Below are 22,720 nucleotides of genomic sequence, written 5' to 3'. Positions count from 1 at the left end.
AGATCATCCAGGTACAAGGCTGAAGGATTTTCCTGACTGACATTGTATACTGCAGAGTCGAATGGGGTGATGTGGCCGTCGGTTCAATGCAGGGTTTCCAATCATACAGTCAAATCTTGCAGAAGTGGGGATGTAGCTCAGTGGTAGAGCGCATGCTTTGCATGTATGAGGCCCCGGGTTCAATCCCCGGCATCTCCAGACTTTTGCCATGCTTACCTTGGATTTTGGGCAGAAAGCTAGGCTGGCATCATGATGAAGGAAGAGATATGTCCTCCAACCGGGAAGAGGACCCCGCTTAATCTGTCAGACGTTTGCCTTGAAAAATCCCATGAAATGGGGCTATCTCATTTTTGATGATTATAGATCAAAAGAATCCTACTTGTTGAAGACATCAAAGTGATGATTCATCTTGACAACCATAATGCTTTGATGATAGAAATCTGTCGCATCTCTCTTGATCATTGGTAAGGGTTCTTCTTCTAAACCAAAGACTCTTTACAGTAGCTTTTAGAAAAATGGAATATTTTGTTTATCTCAATCACCTTCAATCTACAGATTTTTCCGTTCTCTTTCCTTTTGAAAATGCATCCAAAATGCACGTTCTTGATGCTGGGTGCTTAGTAATGACTCCCATAACTTTCTGTCATTTCTTTCATGGTTCCGCGCAGCCATCCATTTGCCACCAATGCTGCCCAAGGTCTTTGTATCAAAGTTCCTTTCCTTTCTGTAAAATTGAAATTTGGAGCACCCCTGCTTATCCCCAAGCCAAGACAGAACATGAACTTTGGTCTGAAATCCTCCTTTGGGGTGATAAGACGTACCTTACAGTGTGCTCTAAGAACTGGTGACTTTGAGAGGGAGCTGCAGGTAATGTTCATGATTTTCATCGATCTGCTCCTGATCCCCACCCCCACAACCTTTCTTGAGCGAGAGATAATTACAGCGCTGAAAGATACTTCAGCCACTCCTTCGATAGCTCAGTTGGTAGAGCGGAGGACTGTAGCATAAAGTCAGACATCCTTAGGTCGCTGGTTCAAATCAGGCTCGAAGGATTTTGTGCTTCGATTTCCATATCTTTCACTTTTATTCAAACAATACCTTCCATTGATTATGATCGAGACTTTGCAGTCCCTGGGTTTCAGGAACTCCTTGCATCCATCAAACAGCTCGAGTGCAAAAGTGGGGATGTAGCTCAGTGGTAGAGCGCATGCTTCGCATGTATGAGGTCCCGGGTTCAATCCCCGGCATCTCCAGGAGCCTCTGTTCCTTATCTTGGCTTTTTTCCAGAAGGCTAGCCTGCCATCATGCAGAAAGAAGAAGTTTGTCATGCAGTTGGGGTGAGAGCCCCACTTAAATAGTCAGACATTTGCTTTGGAAAAATCTTTGAACTAGGCATAGTTTGCGCATTTCAAGAAAATCGGAGAATTTTGCATTCCAAAAGAAGGAAATAAATGCCCTCTCTGAGGATCGAACTCAGGACCTTCAGATTATGAGACTGACGCGCTGCCTACTGCGCTAAGAAGGCTGTATATAGGCATCTGTACATAAGACCATGAAGATCATCCAGGTACAAGGCTGAAGTTTTTTCCTGACTGACATTGTATACTGCAGAGTCAAATGGGGTGATGTGGCCGTCGGTTCAATGCAGGGTTTCCAATCATACAGTCAAATTTTGCAGAAGTGGGGATGTAGCTCAGTGGTAGAGCGCATGCTTTGCATGTATCAGGCCCCGGGTTCAATCCCCGGCATCTCCAGACTTTTGCCATGCTTACCTTGGATTTTGGGCAGAAAGCTAGGCTGGCATCATGATGAAGGAAGAGATATGTCCTCCAACAGGGATGAGGACCCTGCTTAATCTGTCAGACGTTTGCCTTGAAAAATCCCATGAAATGGGGCTATCTCATTTTTGATGATTATAGATCAAAAGAATCCTACTTGTTGAAGACATCAAAGTGATGATTCATCTTGACAACCATAATGCTTTGATGATAGAAATCTGTCGCATCTCTCTTGATCATTGGTAAGGGTTCTTCTTCTAAACCAAAGACTCTTTACAGTAGCTTTTAGAAAAACGGAATATTTTGTTTATCTCAATCACCTTCAATCTACAGATTTTTCCGTTCTCTTTCCTTTTGAAAATGCATCCAAAATGCACGTTCTTGATGCTGGGTGCTTAGTAATGACTCCCATAACTTTCTGTCATTTCTTTCATGGTTCCGCGCAGCCATCCATTTGCCACCAATGCTGCCCAAGGTCTTTGTATCAAAGTTCCTTTCCTTTCTGTAAAATTGAAATTTGGAGCACCCCTGCTTATCCCCAAGCCAAGACAGAACATGAACTTTGGTCTGAAATCCTCCTTTGGGGTGATAAGACGTACCTTACAGTGTGCTCTAAGAACTGGTGACTTTGAGAGGGAGCTGCAGGTAATGTTAATGATTTTCATCGATCTGCTCCTGATCCCCACCCCCACAACCTTTCTTGAGCGAGAGATAATTACAGCGCTGAAAGATACTTCAGACACTCCTTCGATAGCTCAGTTGGTAGAGCGGAGGACTGTAGCATAAAGTCAGACATCCTTAGGTCGCTGGTTCAAATCAGGCTCGAAGGATTTTGTGCTTCGATTTCCATATCTTTCACTTTTATTCAAACAATACCTTCCATTGATTATGATCGAGACTTTGCAGTCCCTGGGTTTCAGGGATTCCTTGCATCCATCAAACAGCTCGAGTGCAAAAGTGGGGATGTAGCTCAGTGGTAGAGCGCATGTTTTGCATGTATGAGGTCCCGGGTTCAATCCCCGGCATCTCCAGGAGCCTCTGTTCCTTATCTTGGCTTTTTTCCAGAAGGCTAGCCTGCCATCATGCAGAAAGAAGAAGTTTGTCATGCAGTTGGGGTGAGAGCCCCACTTAAATAGTCAGACATTTGCTTTGGAAAAATCTTTGAACTAGGCATAGTTTGCGCATTTCAAGAAAATCGGAGAATTTTGCATTCCAAAAGAAGGAAATAAATGCCCTCTCTGAGGATCGAACTCAGGACCTTCAGATTATGAGACTGACGCGCTGCCTACTGCGCTAAGAAGGCTGTATATAGGCATCTGTACATAAGACCATGAAGATCATCCAGGTACAAGGCTGAAGGATTTTCCTGACTGACATTGTATACTGCAGAGTCGAATGGGGTGATGTGGCCGTCGGTTCAATGCAGGGTTTCCAATCATACAGTCAAATCTTGCAGAAGTGGGGATGTAACTCAGTGGTAGAGCGCATGCTTTGCATGTATGAGGCCCCGGGTTCAATCCCCGGCATCTCCAGACTTTTGCCATGCTTACCTTGGATTTTGGGCAGAAAGCTAGGCTGGCATCATGATGAAGGAAGAGATATGTCCTCCAACCGGGATGAGGACCCCGCTTAATCTGTCAGACGTTTGCCTTGAAAAATCCCATGAAATGGGGCTATCTCATTTTTGATGATTATAGATCAAAAGAATCCTACTTGTTGAAGACATCAAAGTGATGATTCATCTTGACAACCATAATGCTTTGATGATAGAAATCTGTCGCATCTCTCTTGATCATTGGTAAGGGTTCTTCTTCTAAACCAAAGACTCTTTACAGTAGCTTTTAGAAAAACGGAATATTTTGTTTATCTCAATCACCTTCAATCTACAGATTTTTCCGTTCTCTTTCCTTTTGAAAATGCATCCAAAATGCACGTTCTTGATGCTGGGTGCTTAGTAATGACTCCCATAACTTTCTGTCATTTCTTTCATGGTTCCGCGCAGCCATCCATTTGCCACCAATGCTGCCCAAGGTCTTTGTATCAAAGTTCCTTTCCTTTCTGTAAAATTGAAATTTGGAGCACCCCTGCTTATCCCCAAGCCAAGACAGAACATGAACTTTGGTCTGAAATCCTCCTTTGGGGTGATAAGACGTACCTTACAGTGTGCTCTAAGAACTGGTGACTTTGAGAGGGAGCTGCAGGTAATGTTCATGATTTTCATCGATCTGCTCCTGATCCCCACCCCCACAACCTTTCTTGAGCGAGAGATAATTACAGCGCTGAAAGATACTTCAGCCACTCCTTCGATAGCTCAGTTGGTAGAGCGGAGGACTGTAGCATAAAGTCAGACATCCTTAGGTCGCTGGTTCAAATCTGGCTCGAAGGATTTTGTGCTTCGATTTCCATATCTTTCACTTTTATTCAAACAATACCTTCCATTGATTATGATCGAGACTTTGCAGTCCCTGGGTTTCAGGGACTCCTTGCATCCATCAAACAGCTCGAGTGCAAAAGTGGGGATGTAGCTCAGTGGTAGAGCGCATGCTTCGCATGTATGAGGTCCCGGGTTCAATCCCCGGCATCTCCAGGAGCCTCTGTTCCTTATCTTGGCTTTTTTCCAGAAGGCTAGCCTGCCATCATGCAGAAAGAAGAAGTTTGTCATGCAGTTGGGGTGAGAGCCCCACTTAAATAGTCAGACATTTGCTTTGGAAAAATCTTTGAACTAGGCATAGTTTGCGCATTTCAAGAAAATCGGAGAATTTTGCATTCCAAAAGAAGGAAATAAATGCCCTCTCTGAGGATCGAACTCAGGACCTTCAGATTATGAGACTGACGCTCTGCCTACTGCGCTAAGAAGGCTGTATATAGGCATCTGTACATAAGACCATGAAGATCATCCAGGTACAAGGCTGAAGTTTTTTCCTGACTGACATTGTATACTGCAGAGTCAAATGGGGTGATGTGGCCGTCGGTTCAATGCAGGGTTTCCAATCATACAGTCAAATTTTGCAGAAGTGGGGATGTAGCTCAGTGGTAGAGCGCATGCTTTGCATGTATCAGGCCCCGGGTTCAATCCCCGGCATCTCCAGACTTTTGCCATGCTTACCTTGGATTTTGGGCAGAAAGCTAGGCTGGCATCATGATGAAGGAAGAGATATGTCCTCCAACAGGGATGAGGACCCTGCTTAATCTGTCAGACGTTTGCCTTGAAAAATCCCATGAAATGGGGCTATCTCATTTTTGATGATTATAGATCAAAAGAATCCTACTTGTTGAAGACATCAAAGTGATGATTCATCTTGACAACCATAATGCTTTGATGATAGAAATCTGTCGCATCTCTCTTGATCATTGGTAAGGGTTCTTCTTCTAAACCAAAGACTCTTTACAGTAGCTTTTAGAAAAACGGAATATTTTGTTTATCTCAATCACCTTCAATCTACAGATTTTTCCGTTCTCTTTCCTTTTGAAAATGCATCCAAAATGCACGTTCTTGATGCTGGGTGCTTAGTAATGACTCCCATAACTTTCTGTCATTTCTTTCATGGTTCCGCGCAGCCATCCATTTGCCACCAATGCTGCCCAAGGTCTTTGTATCAAAGTTCCTTTCCTTTCTGTAAAATTGAAATTTGGAGCACCCCTGCTTATCCCCAAGCCAAGACAGAACATGAACTTTGGTCTGAAATCCTCCTTTGGGGTGATAAGACGTACCTTACAGTGTGCTCTAAGAACTGGTGACTTTGAGAGGGAGCTGCAGGTAATGTTCATGATTTTCATCGATCTGCTCCTGATCCCCACCCCCACAACCTTTCTTGAGCGAGAGATAATTACAGCGCTGAAAGATACTTCAGCCACTCCTTCGATAGCTCAGTTGGTAGAGCGGAGGACTGTAGCATAAAGTCAGACATCCTTAGGTCGCTGGTTCAAATCTGGCTCGAAGGATTTTGTGCTTCGATTTCCATATCTTTCACTTTTATTCAAACAATACCTTCCATTGATTATGATCGAGACTTTGCAGTCCCTGGGTTTCAGGGACTCCTTGCATCCATCAAACAGCTCGAGTGCAAAAGTGGGGATGTAGCTCAGTGGTAGAGCGCATGCTTCGCATGTATGAGGTCCCGGGTTCAATCCCCGGCATCTCCAGGAGCCTCTGTTCCTTATCTTGGCTTTTTTCCAGAAGGCTAGCCTGCCATCATGCAGAAAGAAGAAGTTTGTCATGCAGTTGGGGTGAGAGCCCCACTTAAATAGTCAGACATTTGCTTTGGAAAAATCTTTGAACTAGGCATAGTTTGCGCATTTCAAGAAAATCGGAGAATTTTGCATTCCAAAAGAAGGAAATAAATGCCCTCTCTGAGGATCGAACTCAGGACCTTCAGATTATGAGACTGACGCGCTGCCTACTGCGCTAAGAAGGCTGTATATAGGCATCTGTACATAAGACCATGAAGATCATCCAGGTACAAGGCTGAAGTTTTTTCCTGACTGACATTGTATACTGCAGAGTCAAATGGGGTGATGTGGCCGTCGGTTCAATGCAGGGTTTCCAATCATACAGTCAAATTTTGCAGAAGTGGGGATGTAGCTCAGTGGTAGAGCGCATGCTTTGCATGTATCAGGCCCCGGGTTCAATCCCCGGCATCTCCAGACTTTTGCCATGCTTACCTTGGATTTTGGGCAGAAAGCTAGGCTGGCATCATGATGAAGGAAGAGATATGTCCTCCAACAGGGATGAGGACCCTGCTTAATCTGTCAGACGTTTGCCTTGAAAAATCCCATGAAATGGGGCTATCTCATTTTTGATGATTATAGATCAAAAGAATCCTACTTGTTGAAGACATCAAAGTGATGATTCATCTTGACAACCATAATGCTTTGATGATAGAAATCTGTCGCATCTCTCTTGATCATTGGTAAGGGTTCTTCTTCTAAACCAAAGACTCTTTACAGTAGCTTTTAGAAAAACGGAATATTTTGTTTATCTCAATCACCTTCAATCTACAGATTTTTCCGTTCTCTTTCCTTTTGAAAATGCATCCAAAATGCACGTTCTTGATGCTGGGTGCTTAGTAATGACTCCCATAACTTTCTGTCATTTCTTTCATGGTTCCGCGCAGCCATCCATTTGCCACCAATGCTGCCCAAGGTCTTTGTATCAAAGTTCTTTTCCTTTCTGTAAAATTGAAATTTGGAGCACCCCTGCTTATCCCCAAGCCAAGACAGAACATGAACTTTGGTCTGAAATCCTCCTTTGGGGTGATAAGACGTACCTTACAGTGTGCTCTAAGAACTGGTGACTTTGAGAGGGAGCTGCAGGTAATGTTAATGATTTTCATCGATCTGCTCCTGATCCCCACCCCCACAACCTTTCTTGAGCGAGAGATAATTACAGCGCTGAAAGATACTTCAGCCACTCCTTCGATAGCTCAGTTGGTAGAGCGGAGGACTGTAGCATAAAGTCAGACATCCTTAGGTCGCTGGTTCAAATCAGGCTCGAAGGATTTTGTGCTTCGATTTCCATATCTTTCACTTTTATTCAAACAATACCTTCCATTGATTATGATCGAGACTTTGCAGTCCCTGGGTTTCAGGGATTCCTTGCATCCATCAAACAGCTCGAGTGCAAAAGTGGGGATGTAGCTCAGTGGTAGAGCGCATGTTTTGCATGTATGAGGTCCCGGGTTCAATCCCCGGCATCTCCAGGAGCCTCTGTTCCTTATCTTGGCTTTTTTCCAGAAGGCTAGCCTGCCATCAGGCGGAAAGAAGAAGTTTGTCATGCAGTTGGGGTGAGAGCCCCACTTAAATAGTCAGACATTTGCTTTGGAAAAATCTTTGAACTAGGCATAGTTTGCGCATTTCAAGAAAATCGGAGAATTTTGCATTCCAAAAGAAGGAAATAAATGCCCTCTCTGAGGATCGAACTCAGGACCTTCAGATTATGAGACTGACGCGCTGCCTACTGCGCTAAGAAGGCTGTATATAGGCATCTGTACATAAGACCATGAAGATCATCCAGGTACAAGGCTGAAGGATTTTCCTGACTGACATTGTATACTGCAGAGTCGAATGGGGTGATGTGGCCGTCGGTTCAATGCAGGGTTTCCAATCATACAGTCAAATCTTGCAGAAGTGGGGATGTAGCTCAGTGGTAGAGCGCATGCTTTGCATGTATGAGGCCCCGGGTTCAATCCCCGGCATCTCCAGACTTTTGCCATGCTTACCTTGGATTTTGGGCAGAAAGCTAGGCTGGCATCATGATGAAGGAAGAGATATGTCCTCCAACCGGGATGAGGACCCCGCTTAATCTGTCAGACGTTTGCCTTGAAAAATCCCATGAAATGGGGCTATCTCATTTTTGATGATTATAGATCAAAAGAATCCTACTTGTTGAAGACATCAAAGTGATGATTCATCTTGACAACCATAATGCTTTGATGATAGAAATCTGTCGCATCTCTCTTGATCATTGGTAAGGGTTCTTCTTCTAAACCAAAGACTCTTTACAGTAGCTTTTAGAAAAACGGAATATTTTGTTTATCTCAATCACCTTCAATCTACAGATTTTTCCGTTCTCTTTCCTTTTGAAAATGCATCCAAAATGCACGTTCTTGATGCTGGGTGCTTAGTAATGACTCCCATAACTTTCTGTCATTTCTTTCATGGTTCCGCGCAGCCATCCATTTGCCACCAATGCTGCCCAAGGTCTTTGTATCAAAGTTCCTTTCCTTTCTGTAAAATTGAAATTTGGAGCACCCCTGCTTATCCCCAAGCCAAGACAGAACATGAACTTTGGTCTGAAATCCTCCTTTGGGGTGATAAGACGTACCTTACAGTGTGCTCTAAGAACTGGTGACTTTGAGAGGGAGCTGCAGGTAATGTTCATGATTTTCATCGATCTGCTCCTGATCCCCACCCCCACAACCTTTCTTGAGCGAGAGATAATTACAGCGCTGAAAGATACTTCAGCCACTCCTTCGATAGCTCAGTTGGTAGAGCGGAGGACTGTAGCATAAAGTCAGACATCCTTAGGTCGCTGGTTCAAATCTGGCTCGAAGGATTTTGTGCTTCGATTTCCATATCTTTCACTTTTATTCAAACAATACCTTCCATTGATTATGATCGAGACTTTGCAGTCCCTGGGTTTCAGGGACTCCTTGCATCCATCAAACAGCTCGAGTGCAAAAGTGGGGATGTAGCTCAGTGGTAGAGCGCATGCTTCGCATGTATGAGGTCCCGGGTTCAATCCCCGGCATCTCCAGGAGCCTCTGTTCCTTATCTTGGCTTTTTTCCAGAAGGCTAGCCTGCCATCATGCAGAAAGAAGAAGTTTGTCATGCAGTTGGGGTGAGAGCCCCACTTAAATAGTCAGACATTTGCTTTGGAAAAATCTTTGAACTAGGCATAGTTTGCGCATTTCAAGAAAATCGGAGAATTTTGCATTCCAAAAGAAGGAAATAAATGCCCTCTCTGAGGATCGAACTCAGGACCTTCAGATTATGAGACTGACGCTCTGCCTACTGCGCTAAGAAGGCTGTATATAGGCATCTGTACATAAGACCATGAAGATCATCCAGGTACAAGGCTGAAGTTTTTTCCTGACTGACATTGTATACTGCAGAGTCAAATGGGGTGATGTGGCCGTCGGTTCAATGCAGGGTTTCCAATCATACAGTCAAATTTTGCAGAAGTGGGGATGTAGCTCAGTGGTAGAGCGCATGCTTTGCATGTATCAGGCCCCGGGTTCAATCCCCGGCATCTCCAGACTTTTGCCATGCTTACCTTGGATTTTGGGCAGAAAGCTAGGCTGGCATCATGATGAAGGAAGAGATATGTCCTCCAACAGGGATGAGGACCCTGCTTAATCTGTCAGACGTTTGCCTTGAAAAATCCCATGAAATGGGGCTATCTCATTTTTGATGATTATAGATCAAAAGAATCCTACTTGTTGAAGACATCAAAGTGATGATTCATCTTGACAACCATAATGCTTTGATGATAGAAATCTGTCGCATCTCTCTTGATCATTGGTAAGGGTTCTTCTTCTAAACCAAAGACTCTTTACAGTAGCTTTTAGAAAAACGGAATATTTTGTTTATCTCAATCACCTTCAATCTACAGATTTTTCCGTTCTCTTTCCTTTTGAAAATGCATCCAAAATGCACGTTCTTGATGCTGGGTGCTTAGTAATGACTCCCATAACTTTCTGTCATTTCTTTCATGGTTCCGCGCAGCCATCCATTTGCCACCAATGCTGCCCAAGGTCTTTGTATCAAAGTTCCTTTCCTTTCTGTAAAATTGAAATTTGGAGCACCCCTGCTTATCCCCAAGCCAAGACAGAACATGAACTTTGGTCTGAAATCCTCCTTTGGGGTGATAAGACGTACCTTACAGTGTGCTCTAAGAACTGGTGACTTTGAGAGGGAGCTGCAGGTAATGTTAATGATTTTCATCGATCTGCTCCTGATCCCCACCCCCACAACCTTTCTTGAGCGAGAGATAATTACAGCGCTGAAAGATACTTCAGCCACTCCTTCGATAGCTCAGTTGGTAGAGCGGAGGACTGTAGCATAAAGTCAGACATCCTTAGGTCGCTGGTTCAAATCAGGCTCGAAGGATTTTGTGCTTCGATTTCCATATCTTTCACTTTTATTCAAACAATACCTTCCATTGATTATGATCGAGACTTTGCAGTCCCTGGGTTTCAGGGATTCCTTGCATCCATCAAACAGCTCAAGTGCAAAAGTGGGGATGTAGCTCAGTGGTAGAGCGCATGTTTTGCATGTATGAGGTCCCGGGTTCAATCCCCGGCATCTCCAGGAGCCTCTGTTCCTTATCTTGGCTTTTTTCCAGAAGGCTAGCCTGCCATCATGCAGAAAGAAGAAGTTTGTCATGCAGTTGGGGTGAGAGCCCCACTTAAATAGTCAGACATTTGCTTTGGAAAAATCTTTGAACTAGGCATAGTTTGCGCATTTCAAGAAAATCGGAGAATTTTGCATTCCAAAAGAAGGAAATAAATGCCCTCTCTGAGGATCGAACTCAGGACCTTCAGATTATGAGACTGACGCGCTGCCTACTGCGCTAAGAAGGCTGTATATAGGCATCTGTACATAAGACCATGAAGATCATTCAGGTACAAGGCTGAAGGATTTTCCTGACTGACATTGTATACTGCAGAGTCGAATGGGGTGATGTGGCCGTCGGTTCAATGCAGGGTTTCCAATCATACAGTCAAATCTTGCAGAAGTGGGGATGTAGCTCAGTGGTAGAGCGCATGCTTTGCATGTATGAGGCCCCGGGTTCAATCCCCGGCATCTCCAGACTTTTGCCATGCTTACCTTGGATTTTGGGCAGAAAGCTAGGCTGGCATCATGATGAAGGAAGAGATATGTCCTCCAACCGGGATGAGGACCCCGCTTAATCTGTCAGACGTTTGCCTTGAAAAATCCCATGAAATGGGGCTATCTCATTTTTGATGATTATAGATCAAAAGAATCCTACTTGTTGAAGACATCAAAGTGATGATTCATCTTGACAACCATAATGCTTTGATGATAGAAATCTGTCGCATCTCTCTTGATCATTGGTAAGGGTTCTTCTTCTAAACCAAAGACTCTTTACAGTAGCTTTTAGAAAAACGGAATATTTTGTTTATCTCAATCACCTTCAATCTACAGATTTTTCCGTTCTCTTTCCTTTTGAAAATGCATCCAAAATGCACGTTCTTGATGCTGGGTGCTTAGTAATGACTCCCATAACTTTCTGTCATTTCTTTCATGGTTCCGCGCAGCCATCCATTTGCCACCAATGCTGCCCAAGGTCTTTGTATCAAAGTTCCTTTCCTTTCTGTAAAATTGAAATTTGGAGCACCCCTGCTTATCCCCAAGCCAAGACAGAACATGAACTTTGGTCTGAAATCCTCCTTTGGGGTGATAAGACGTACCTTACAGTGTGCTCTAAGAACTGGTGACTTTGAGAGGGAGCTGCAGGTAATGTTAATGATTTTCATCGATCTGCTCCTGATCCCCACCCCCACAACCTTTCTTGAGCGAGAGATAATTACAGCGCTGAAAGATACTTCAGCCACTCCTTCGATAGCTCAGTTGGTAGAGCGGAGGACTGTAGCATAAAGTCAGACATCCTTAGGTCGCTGGTTCAAATCAGGCTCGAAGGATTTTGTGCTTCGATTTCCATATCTTTCACTTTTATTCAAACAATACCTTCCATTGATTATGATCGAGACTTTGCAGTCCCTGGGTTTCAGGGATTCCTTGCATCCATCAAACAGCTCAAGTGCAAAAGTGGGGATGTAGCTCAGTGGTAGAGCGCATGTTTTGCATGTATGAGGTCCCGGGTTCAATCCCCGGCATCTCCAGGAGCCTCTGTTCCTTATCTTGGCTTTTTTCCAGAAGGCTAGCCTGCCATCATGCAGAAAGAAGAAGTTTGTCATGCAGGTGGGGTGAGAGCCCCACTTAAATAGTCAGACATTTGCTTTGGAAAAATCTTTGAACTAGGCATAGTTTGCGCATTTCAAGAAAATCGGAGAATTTTGCATTCCAAAAGAAGGAAATAAATGCCCTCTCTGAGGATCGAACTCAGGACCTTCAGATTATGAGACTGACGCGCTGCCTACTGCGCTAAGAAGGCTGTATATAGGCATCTGTACATAAGACCATGAAGATCATTCAGGTACAAGGCTGAAGGATTTTCCTGACTGACATTGTATACTGCAGAGTCGAATGGGGTGATGTGGCCGTCGGTTCAATGCAGGGTTTCCAATCATACAGTCAAATCTTGCAGAAGTGGGGATGTAGCTCAGTGGTAGAGCGCATGCTTTGCATGTATGAGGCCCCGGGTTCAATCCCCGGCATCTCCAGACTTTTGCCATGCTTACCTTGGATTTTGGGCAGAAAGCTAGGCTGGCATCATGATGAAGGAAGAGATATGTCCTCCAACCGGGATGAGGACCCCGCTTAATCTGTCAGACGTTTGCCTTGAAAAATCCCATGAAATGGGGCTATCTCATTTTTGATGATTATAGATCAAAAGAATCCTACTTGTTGAAGACATCAAAGTGATGATTCATCTTGACAACCATAATGCTTTGATGATAGAAATCTGTCGCATCTCTCTTGATCATTGGTAAGGGTTCTTCTTCTAAACCAAAGACTCTTTACAGTAGCTTTTAGAAAAACGGAATATTTTGTTTATCTCAATCACCTTCAATCTACAGATTTTTCCGTTCTCTTTCCTTTTGAAAATGCATCCAAAATGCACGTTCTTGATGCTGGGTGCTTAGTAATGACTCCCATAACTTTCTGTCATTTCTTTCATGGTTCCGCGCAGCCATCCATTTGCCACCAATGCTGCCCAAGGTCTTTGTATCAAAGTTCCTTTCCTTTCTGTAAAATTGAAATTTGGAGCACCCCTGCTTATCCCCAAGCCAAGACAGAACATGAACTTTGGTCTGAAATCCTCCTTTGGGGTGATAAGACGTACCTTACAGTGTGCTCTAAGAACTGGTGACTTTGAGAGGGAGCTGCAGGTAATGTTAATGATTTTCATCGATCTGCTCCTGATCCCCACCCCCACAACCTTTCTTGAGCGAGAGATAATTACAGCGCTGAAAGATACTTCAGCCACTCCTTCGATAGCTCAGTTGGTAGAGCGGAGGACTGTAGCATAAAGTCAGACATCCTTAGGTCGCTGGTTCAAATCAGGCTCGAAGGATTTTGTGCTTCGATTTCCATATCTTTCACTTTTATTCAAACAATACCTTCCATTGATTATGATCGAGACTTTGCAGTCCCTGGGTTTCAGGGATTCCTTGCATCCATCAAACAGCTCAAGTGCAAAAGTGGGGATGTAGCTCAGTGGTAGAGCGCATGTTTTGCATGTATGAGGTCCCGGGTTCAATCCCCGGCATCTCCAGGAGCCTCTGTTCCTTATCTTGGCTTTTTTCCAGAAGGCTAGCCTGCCATCATGCAGAAAGAAGAAGTTTGTCATGCAGTTGGGGTGAGAGCCCCACTTAAATAGTCAGACATTTGCTTTGGAAAAATCTTTGAACTAGGCATAGTTTGCGCATTTCAAGAAAATCGGAGAATTTTGCATTCCAAAAGAAGGAAATAAATGCCCTCTCTGAGGATCGAACTCAGGACCTTCAGATTATGAGACTGACGCGCTGCCTACTGCGCTAAGAAGGCTGTATATAGGCATCTGTACATAAGACCATGAAGATCATCCAGGTACAAGGCTGAAGGATTTTCCTGACTGACATTGTATACTGCAGAGTCGAATGGGGTGATGTGGCTGTCGGTTCAATGCAGGGTTTCCAATCATACAGTCAAATCTTGCAGAAGTGGGGATGTAGCTCAGTGGTAGAGCGCATGCTTTGCATGTATGAGGCCCCGGGTTCAATCCCCGGCATCTCCAGACTTTTGCCATGCTTACCTTGGATTTTGGGCAGAAAGCTAGGCTGGCATCATGATGAAGGAAGAGATATGTCCTCCAACCGGGAAGAGGACCCCGCTTAATCTGTCAGACGTTTGCCTTGAAAAATCCCATGAAATGGGGCTATCTCATTTTTGATGATTATAGATCAAAAGAATCCTACTTGTTGAAGACATCAAAGTGATGATTCATCTTGACAACCATAATGCTTTGATGATAGAAATCTGTCGCATCTCTCTTGATCATTGGTAAGGGTTCTTCTTCTAAACCAAAGACTCTTTACAGTAGCTTTTAGAAAAACGGAATATTTTGTTTATCTCAATCACCTTCAATCTACAGATTTTTCCGTTCTCTTTCCTTTTGAAAATGCATCCAAAATGCACGTTCTTGATGCTGGGTGCTTAGTAATGACTCCCATAACTTTCTGTCATTTCTTTCATGGTTCCGCGCAGCCATCCATTTGCCACCAATGCTGCCCAAGGTCTTTGTATCAAAGTTCCTTTCCTTTCTGTAAAATTGAAATTTGGAGCACCCCTGCTTATCCCCAAGCCAAGACAGAACATGAACTTTGGTCTGAAATCCTCCTTTGGGGTGATAAGACGTACCTTACAGTGTGCTCTAAGAACTGGTGACTTTGAGAGGGAGCTGCAGGTAATGTTAATGATTTTCATCGATCTGCTCCTGATCCCCACCCCCACAACCTTTCTTGAGCGAGAGATAATTACAGCGCTGAAAGATACTTCAGCCACTCCTTCGATAGCTCAGTTGGTAGAGCGGAGGACTGTAGCATAAAGTCAGACATCCTTAGGTCGCTGGTTCAAATCAGGCTCGAAGGATTTTGTGCTTCGATTTCCATATCTTTCACTTTTATTCAAACAATACCTTCCATTGATTATGATCGAGACTTTGCAGTCCCTGGGTTTCAGGGATTCCTTGCATCCATCAAACAGCTCAAGTGCAAAAGTGGGGATGTAGCTCAGTGGTAGAGCGCATGTTTTGCATGTATGAGGTCCCGGGTTCAATCCCCGGCATCTCCAGGAGCCTCTGTTCCTTATCTTGGCTTTTTTCCAGAAGGCTAGCCTGCCATCATGCAGAAAGAAGAAGTTTGTCATGCAGTTGGGGTGAGAGCCCCACTTAAATAGTCAGACATTTGCTTTGGAAAAATCTTTGAACTAGGCATAGTTTGCGCATTTCAAGAAAATCGGAGAATTTTGCATTCCAAAAGAAGGAAATAAATGCCCTCTCTGAGGATCGAACTCAGGACCTTCAGATTATGAGACTGACGCGCTGCCTACTGCGCTAAGAAGGCTGTATATAGGCATCTGTACATAAGACCATGAAGATCATCCAGGTACAAGGCTGAAGTTTTTTCCTGACTGACATTGTATACTGCAGAGTCAAATGGGGTGATGTGGCCGTCGGTTCAATGCAGGGTTTCCAATCATACAGTCAAATTTTGCAGAAGTGGGGATGTAGCTCAGTGGTAGAGCGCATGCTTTGCATGTATGAGGCCCCGGGTTCAATCCCCGGCATCTCCAGACTTTTGCCATGCTTACCTTGGATTTTGGGCAGAAAGCTAGGCTGGCATCATGATGAAGGAAGAGATATGTCCTCCAACAGGGATGAGGACCCTGCTTAATCTGTCAGACGTTTGCCTTGAAAAATCCCATGAAATGGGGCTATCTCATTTTTGATGATTATAGATCAAAAGAATCCTACTTGTTGAAGACATCAAAGTGATGATTCATCTTGACAACCATAATGCTTTGATGATAGAAATCTGTCGCATCTCTCTTGATCATTGGTAAGGGTTCTTCTTCTAAACCAAAGACTCTTTACAGTAGCTTTTAGAAAAACGGAATATTTTGTTTATCTCAATCACCTTCAATCTACAGATTTTTCCGTTCTCTTTCCTTTTGAAAATGCATCCAAAATGCACGTTCTTGATGCTGGGTGCTTAGTAATGACTCCCATAACTTTCTGTCATTTCTTTCATGGTTCCGCGCAGCCATCCATTTGCCACCAATGCTGCCCAAGGTCTTTGTATCAAAGTTCCTTTCCTTTCTGTAAAATTGAAATTTGGAGCACCCCTGCTTATCCCCAAGCCAAGACAGAACATGAACTTTGGTCTGAAATCCTCCTTTGGGGTGATAAGACGTACCTTACAGTGTGCTCTAAGAACTGGTGACTTTGAGAGGGAGCTGCAGGTAATGTTAATGATTTTCATCGATCTGCTCCTGATCCCCACCCCCACAACCTTTCTTGAGCGAGAGATAATTACAGCGCTGAAAGATACTTCAGCCACTCCTTCGATAGCTCAGTTGGTAGAGCGGAGGACTGTAGCATAAAGTCAGACATCCTTAGGTCGCTGGTTCAAATCAGGCTCGAAGGATTTTGTGCTTCGATTTCCATATCTTTCACTTTTATTCAAACAATACCTTCCATTGATTATGATCGAGACTTTGCAGTCCCTGGGTTTCAGGGATTCCTTGCATCCATCAAACAGCTCAAGTGCAAAAGTGGGGATGTAGCTCAGTGGTAGAGCGCATGTTTTGCATGTATGAGGTCCCGGGTTCAATCCCCGGCATCTCCAGGAGCCTCTGTTCCTTATCTTGGCTTTTTTCCAGAAGGCTAGCCTGCCATCATGCAGAAAGAAGAAGTTTGTCATGCAGTTGGGGTGAGAGCCCCACTTAAATAGTCAGACATTTGCTTTGGAAAAATCTTTGAACTAGGCATAGTTTGCGCATTTCAAGAAAATCGGAGAATTTTGCATTCCAAAAGAAGGAAATAAATGCCCTCTCTGAGGATCGAACTCAGGACCTTCAGATTATGAGACTGACGCGCTGCCTACTGCGCTAAGAAGGCTGTATATAGGCATCTGTACATAAGACCATGAAGATCATTCAGGTACAAGGCTGAAGGATTTTCCTGACTGACATTGTATACTGCAGAGTCGAATGGGGTGATGTGGCCGTCGGTTCAATGCAGGGTTTCCAATCATACAGTCAAATCTTGCAGAAGTGGGGACGTAGCTCAGTGGTAGAGCGCATGCTTTGCATGTATGAGGCCCCGGGTTCAATCCCCGGCATCTCCAGACTTTTGCCATGCTTACCTTGGATTTTGGGCAGAAAGCTAGGCTGGCATCATGATGAAGGAAGAGATATGTCCTCCAACCGGGATGAGGACCCCGCTTAATCTGTCAGACGTTTGCCTTGAAAAATCCCATGAAATGGGGCTATCTCATTTTTGATGATTATAGATCAAAAGAATCCTACTTGTTGAAGACATCAAAGTGATGATTCATCTTGACAACCATAATGCTTTGATGATAGAAATCTGTCGCATCTCTCTTGATCATTGGTAAGGGTTCTTCTTCTAAACCAAAGACTCTTTACAGTAGCTTTTAGAAAAACGGAATATTTTGTTTATCTCAATCACCTTCAATCTACAGATTTTTCCGTTCTCTTTCCTTTTGAAAATGCATCCAAAATGCACGTTCTTGATGCTGGGTGCTTAGTAATGACTCCGATAACTTTCTGTCATTTCTTTCATGGTTCCGCGCAGCCATCCATTTGCCACCAATGCTGCCCAAGGTCTTTGTATCAAAGTTCCTTTCCTTTCTGTAAAATTGAAATTTGGAGCACCCCTGCTTATCCCCAAGCCAAGACAGAACATGAACTTTGGTCTGAAATCCTCCTTTGGGGTGATAAGACGTACCTTACAGTGTGCTCTAAGAACTGGTGACTTTGAGAGGGAGCTGCAGGTAATGTTAATGATTTTCATCGATCTGCTCCTGATCCCCACCCCCACAACCTTTCTTGAGCGAGAGATAATTACAGCGCTGAAAGATACTTCAGCCACTCCTTCGATAGCTCAGTTGGTAGAGCGGAGGACTGTAGCATAAAGTCAGACATCCTTAGGTCGCTGGTTCAAATCAGGCTCGAAGGATTTTGTGCTTCGATTTCCATATCTTTCACTTTTATTCAAACAATACCTTCCATTGATTATGATCGAGACTTTGCAGTCCCTGGGTTTCAGGGATTCCTTGCATCCATCAAACAGCTCAAGTGCAAAAGTGGGGATGTAGCTCAGTGGTAGAGCGCATGTTTTGCATGTATGAGGTCCCGGGTTCAATCCCCGGCATCTCCAGGAGCCTCTGTTCCTTATCTTGGCTTTTTTTCCAGAAGGCTAGCCTGCCATCATGCAGAAAGAAGAAGTTTGTCATGCAGTTGGGGTGAGAGCCCCACTTAAATAGTCAGACATTTGCTTTGGAAAAATCTTTGAACTAGGCATAGTTTGCGCATTTCAAGAAAATCGGAGAATTTTGCATTCCAAAAGAAGGAAATAAATGCCCTCTCTGAGGATCGAACTCAGGACCTTCAGATTATGAGACTGACGCGCTGCCTACTGCGCTAAGAAGGCTGTATATAGGCATCTGTACATAAGACCATGAAGATCATCCAGGTACAAGGCTGAAGGATTTTCCTGACTGACATTGTATACTGCAGAGTCGAATGGGGTGATGTGGCTGTCGGTTCAATGCAGGGTTTCCAATCATACAGTCAAATCTTGCAGAAGTGGGGATGTAGCTCAGTGGTAGAGCGCATGCTTTGCATGTATGAGGCCCCGGGTTCAATCCCCGGCATCTCCAGACTTTTGCCATGCTTACCTTGGATTTTGGGCAGAAAGCTAGGCTGGCATCATGATGAAGGAAGAGATATGTCCTCCAACCGGGAAGAGGACCCCGCTTAATCTGTCAGACGTTTGCCTTGAAAAATCCCATGAAATGGGGCTATCTCATTTTTGATGATTATAGATCAAAAGAATCCTACTTGTTGAAGACATCAAAGTGATGATTCATCTTGACAACCATAATGCTTTGATGATAGAAATCTGTCGCATCTCTCTTGATCATTGGTAAGGGTTCTTCTTCTAAACCAAAGACTCTTTACAGTAGCTTTTAGAAAAACGGAATATTTTGTTTATCTCAATCACCTTCAATCTACAGATTTTTCCGTTCTCTTTCCTTTTGAAAATGCATCCAAAATGCACGTTCTTGATGCTGGGTGCTTAGTAATGACTCCCATAACTTTCTGTCATTTCTTTCATGGTTCCGCGCAGCCATCCATTTGCCACCAATGCTGCCCAAGGTCTTTGTATCAAAGTTCCTTTCCTTTCTGTAAAATTGAAATTTGGAGCACCCCTGCTTATCCCCAAGCCAAGACAGAACATGAACTTTGGTCTGAAATCCTCCTTTGGGGTGATAAGACGTACCTTACAGTGTGCTCTAAGAACTGGTGACTTTGAGAGGGAGCTGCAGGTAATGTTAATGATTTTCATCGATCTGCTCCTGATCCCCACCCCCACAACCTTTCTTGAGCGAGAGATAATTACAGCGCTGAAAGATACTTCAGCCACTCCTTCGATAGCTCAGTTGGTAGAGCGGAGGACTGTAGCATAAAGTCAGACATCCTTAGGTCGCTGGTTCAAATCAGGCTCGAAGGATTTTCTGCTTCGATTTCCATATCTTTCACTTTTATTCAAACAATACCTTCCATTGATTATGATCGAGACTTTGCAGTCCCTGGGTTTCAGGGATTCCTTGCATCCATCAAACAGCTCAAGTGCAAAAGTGGGGATGTAGCTCAGTGGTAGAGCGCATGTTTTGCATGTATGAGGTCCCGGGTTCAATCCCCGGCATCTCCAGGAGCCTCTGTTCCTTATCTTGGCTTTTTTCCAGAAGGCTAGCCTGCCATCATGCAGAAAGAAGAAGTTTGTCATGCAGTTGGGGTGAGAGCCCCACTTAAATAGTCAGACATTTGCTTTGGAAAAATCTTTGAACTAGGCATAGTTTGCGCATTTCAAGAAAATCGGAGAATTTTGCATTCCAAAAGAAGGAAATAAATGCCCTCTCTGAGGATCGAACTCAGGACCTTCAGATTATGAGACTGACGCGCTGCCTACTGCGCTAAGAAGGCTGTATATAGGCATCTGTACATAAGACCATGAAGATCATCCAGGTACAAGGCTGAAGTTTTTTCCTGACTGACATTGTATACTGCAGAGTCAAATGGGGTGATGTGGCCGTCGGTTCAATGCAGGGTTTCCAATCATACAGTCAAATTTTGCAGAAGTGGGGATGTAGCTCAGTGGTAGAGCGCATGCTTTGCATGTATGAGGCCCCGGGTTCAATCCCCGGCATCTCCAGACTTTTGCCATGCTTACCTTGGATTTTGGGCAGAAAGCTAGGCTGGCATCATGATGAAGGAAGAGATATGTCCTCCAACAGGGATGAGGACCCTGCTTAATCTGTCAGACGTTTGCCTTGAAAAATCCCATGAAATGGGGCTATCTCATTTTTGATGATTATAGATCAAAAGAATCCTACTTGTTGAAGACATCAAAGTGATGATTCATCTTGACAACCATAATGCTTTGATGATAGAAATCTGTCGCATCTCTCTTGATCATTGGTAAGGGTTCTTCTTCTAAACCAAAGACTCTTTACAGTAGCTTTTAGAAAAACGGAATATTTTGTTTATCTCAATCACCTTCAATCTACAGATTTTTCCGTTCTCTTTCCTTTTGAAAATGCATCCAAAATGCACGTTCTTGATGCTGGGTGCTTAGTAATGACTCCCATAACTTTCTGTCATTTCTTTCATGGTTCCGCGCAGCCATCCATTTGCCACCAATGCTGCCCAAGGTCTTTGTATCAAAGTTCCTTTCCTTTCTGTAAAATTGAAATTTGGAGCACCCCTGCTTATCCCCAAGCCAAGACAGAACATGAACTTTGGTCTGAAATCCTCCTTTGGGGTGATAAGACGTACCTTACAGTGTGCTCTAAGAACTGGTGACTTTGAGAGGGAGCTGCAGGTAATGTTAATGATTTTCATCGATCTGCTCCTGATCCCCACCCCCACAACCTTTCTTGAGCGAGAGATAATTACAGCGCTGAAAGATACTTCAGCCACTCCTTCGATAGCTCAGTTGGTAGAGCGGAGGACTGTAGCATAAAGTCAGACATCCTTAGGTCGCTGGTTCAAATCAGGCTCGAAGGATTTTGTGCTTCGATTTCCATATCTTTCACTTTTATTCAAACAATACCTTCCATTGATTATGATCGAGACTTTGCAGTCCCTGGGTTTCAGGGATTCCTTGCATCCATCAAACAGCTCAAGTGCAAAAGTGGGGATGTAGCTCAGTGGTAGAGCGCATGTTTTGCATGTATGAGGTCCCGGGTTCAATCCCCGGCATCTCCAGGAGCCTCTGTTCCTTATCTTGGCTTTTTTCCAGAAGGCTAGCCTGCCATCATGCAGAAAGAAGAAGTTTGTCATGCAGTTGGGGTGAGAGCCCCACTTAAATAGTCAGACATTTGCTTTGGAAAAATCTTTGAACTAGGCATAGTTTGCGCATTTCAAGAAAATCGGAGAATTTTGCATTCCAAAAGAAGGAAATAAATGCCCTCTCTGAGGATCGAACTCAGGACCTTCAGATTATGAGACTGACGCGCTGCCTACTGCGCTAAGAAGGCTGTATATAGGCATCTGTACATAAGACCATGAAGATCATTCAGGTACAAGGCTGAAGGATTTTCCTGACTGACATTGTATACTGCAGAGTCGAATGGGGTGATGTGGCCGTCGGTTCAATGCAGGGTTTCCAATCATACAGTCAAATCTTGCAGAAGTGGGGACGTAGCTCAGTGGTAGAGCGCATGCTTTGCATGTATGAGGCCCCGGGTTCAATCCCCGGCATCTCCAGACTTTTGCCATGCTTACCTTGGATTTTGGGCAGAAAGCTAGGCTGGCATCATGATGAAGGAAGAGATATGTCCTCCAACCGGGATGAGGACCCCGCTTAATCTGTCAGACGTTTGCCTTGAAAAATCCCATGAAATGGGGCTATCTCATTTTTGATGATTATAGATCAAAAGAATCCTACTTGTTGAAGACATCAAAGTGATGATTCATCTTGACAACCATAATGCTTTGATGATAGAAATCTGTCGCATCTCTCTTGATCATTGGTAAGGGTTCTTCTTCTAAACCAAAGACTCTTTACAGTAGCTTTTAGAAAAACGGAATATTTTGTTTATCTCAATCACCTTCAATCTACAGATTTTTCCGTTCTCTTTCCTTTTGAAAATGCATCCAAAATGCACGTTCTTGATGCTGGGTGCTTAGTAATGACTCCCATAACTTTCTGTCATTTCTTTCATGGTTCCGCGCAGCCATCCATTTGCCACCAATGCTGCCCAAGGTCTTTGTATCAAAGTTCCTTTCCTTTCTGTAAAATTGAAATTTGGAGCACCCCTGCTTATCCCCAAGCCAAGACAGAACATGAACTTTGGTCTGAAATCCTCCTTTGGGGTGATAAGACGTACCTTACAGTGTGCTCTAAGAACTGGTGACTTTGAGAGGGAGCTGCAGGTAATGTTAATGATTTTCATCGATCTGCTCCTGATCCCCACCCCCACAACCTTTCTTGAGCGAGAGAT

At 43.9% G+C, this 22,720-nt stretch overlaps 16 non-coding genes across 16 annotated transcripts; 4 read left to right on the top strand and 12 right to left on the bottom strand.

Annotated features, from left to right (window-relative positions):
• The first annotated feature begins 1,181 nt into the window (after positions 1 to 1,181).
• TRNAA-CGC (transfer RNA alanine (anticodon CGC)) lies at positions 1,182 to 1,253 on the top strand. The gene has a single exon. It is a non-coding gene; the product is annotated as a tRNA-Ala (tRNA).
• Positions 1,254 to 1,452: 199 nt separating this feature from the next.
• On the bottom strand, positions 1,453 to 1,525 carry TRNAM-CAU (transfer RNA methionine (anticodon CAU)). The gene has a single exon. It is a non-coding gene; the product is annotated as a tRNA-Met (tRNA).
• A 1,483-nt stretch (positions 1,526 to 3,008) lies between these two features.
• Positions 3,009 to 3,081, bottom strand: TRNAM-CAU (transfer RNA methionine (anticodon CAU)). The gene has a single exon. It is a non-coding gene; the product is annotated as a tRNA-Met (tRNA).
• A 1,212-nt stretch (positions 3,082 to 4,293) lies between these two features.
• Positions 4,294 to 4,365, top strand: TRNAA-CGC (transfer RNA alanine (anticodon CGC)). The gene has a single exon. It is a non-coding gene; the product is annotated as a tRNA-Ala (tRNA).
• A 1,484-nt stretch (positions 4,366 to 5,849) lies between these two features.
• Positions 5,850 to 5,921, top strand: TRNAA-CGC (transfer RNA alanine (anticodon CGC)). The gene has a single exon. It is a non-coding gene; the product is annotated as a tRNA-Ala (tRNA).
• Positions 5,922 to 6,120: 199 nt separating this feature from the next.
• Positions 6,121 to 6,193, bottom strand: TRNAM-CAU (transfer RNA methionine (anticodon CAU)). The gene has a single exon. It is a non-coding gene; the product is annotated as a tRNA-Met (tRNA).
• Positions 6,194 to 7,676: 1,483 nt separating this feature from the next.
• Positions 7,677 to 7,749, bottom strand: TRNAM-CAU (transfer RNA methionine (anticodon CAU)). The gene has a single exon. It is a non-coding gene; the product is annotated as a tRNA-Met (tRNA).
• A 1,212-nt stretch (positions 7,750 to 8,961) lies between these two features.
• On the top strand, positions 8,962 to 9,033 carry TRNAA-CGC (transfer RNA alanine (anticodon CGC)). Its single transcript has one exon. It is a non-coding gene; the product is annotated as a tRNA-Ala (tRNA).
• Positions 9,034 to 10,788: 1,755 nt separating this feature from the next.
• On the bottom strand, positions 10,789 to 10,861 carry TRNAM-CAU (transfer RNA methionine (anticodon CAU)). The gene has a single exon. It is a non-coding gene; the product is annotated as a tRNA-Met (tRNA).
• A 1,483-nt stretch (positions 10,862 to 12,344) lies between these two features.
• TRNAM-CAU (transfer RNA methionine (anticodon CAU)) lies at positions 12,345 to 12,417 on the bottom strand. The gene has a single exon. It is a non-coding gene; the product is annotated as a tRNA-Met (tRNA).
• Positions 12,418 to 13,900: 1,483 nt separating this feature from the next.
• TRNAM-CAU (transfer RNA methionine (anticodon CAU)) lies at positions 13,901 to 13,973 on the bottom strand. Its single transcript has one exon. It is a non-coding gene; the product is annotated as a tRNA-Met (tRNA).
• A 1,483-nt stretch (positions 13,974 to 15,456) lies between these two features.
• On the bottom strand, positions 15,457 to 15,529 carry TRNAM-CAU (transfer RNA methionine (anticodon CAU)). The gene has a single exon. It is a non-coding gene; the product is annotated as a tRNA-Met (tRNA).
• A 1,483-nt stretch (positions 15,530 to 17,012) lies between these two features.
• Positions 17,013 to 17,085, bottom strand: TRNAM-CAU (transfer RNA methionine (anticodon CAU)). Its single transcript has one exon. It is a non-coding gene; the product is annotated as a tRNA-Met (tRNA).
• A 1,484-nt stretch (positions 17,086 to 18,569) lies between these two features.
• Positions 18,570 to 18,642, bottom strand: TRNAM-CAU (transfer RNA methionine (anticodon CAU)). Its single transcript has one exon. It is a non-coding gene; the product is annotated as a tRNA-Met (tRNA).
• Positions 18,643 to 20,125: 1,483 nt separating this feature from the next.
• Positions 20,126 to 20,198, bottom strand: TRNAM-CAU (transfer RNA methionine (anticodon CAU)). Its single transcript has one exon. It is a non-coding gene; the product is annotated as a tRNA-Met (tRNA).
• Positions 20,199 to 21,681: 1,483 nt separating this feature from the next.
• Positions 21,682 to 21,754, bottom strand: TRNAM-CAU (transfer RNA methionine (anticodon CAU)). The gene has a single exon. It is a non-coding gene; the product is annotated as a tRNA-Met (tRNA).
• Positions 21,755 to 22,720: the final 966 nt, after the last annotated feature.

The sequence above is a fragment of the Triturus cristatus genome, chromosome 4_1, assembly GCF_964204655.1.
Source record: "Triturus cristatus chromosome 4_1, aTriCri1.1, whole genome shotgun sequence".
NCBI lineage: Eukaryota > Metazoa > Chordata > Amphibia > Caudata > Salamandridae > Triturus > Triturus cristatus.
Note: the sequence above shows the minus strand (reverse complement) of the source record. Positions and strands in the feature narration are given on the sequence as shown.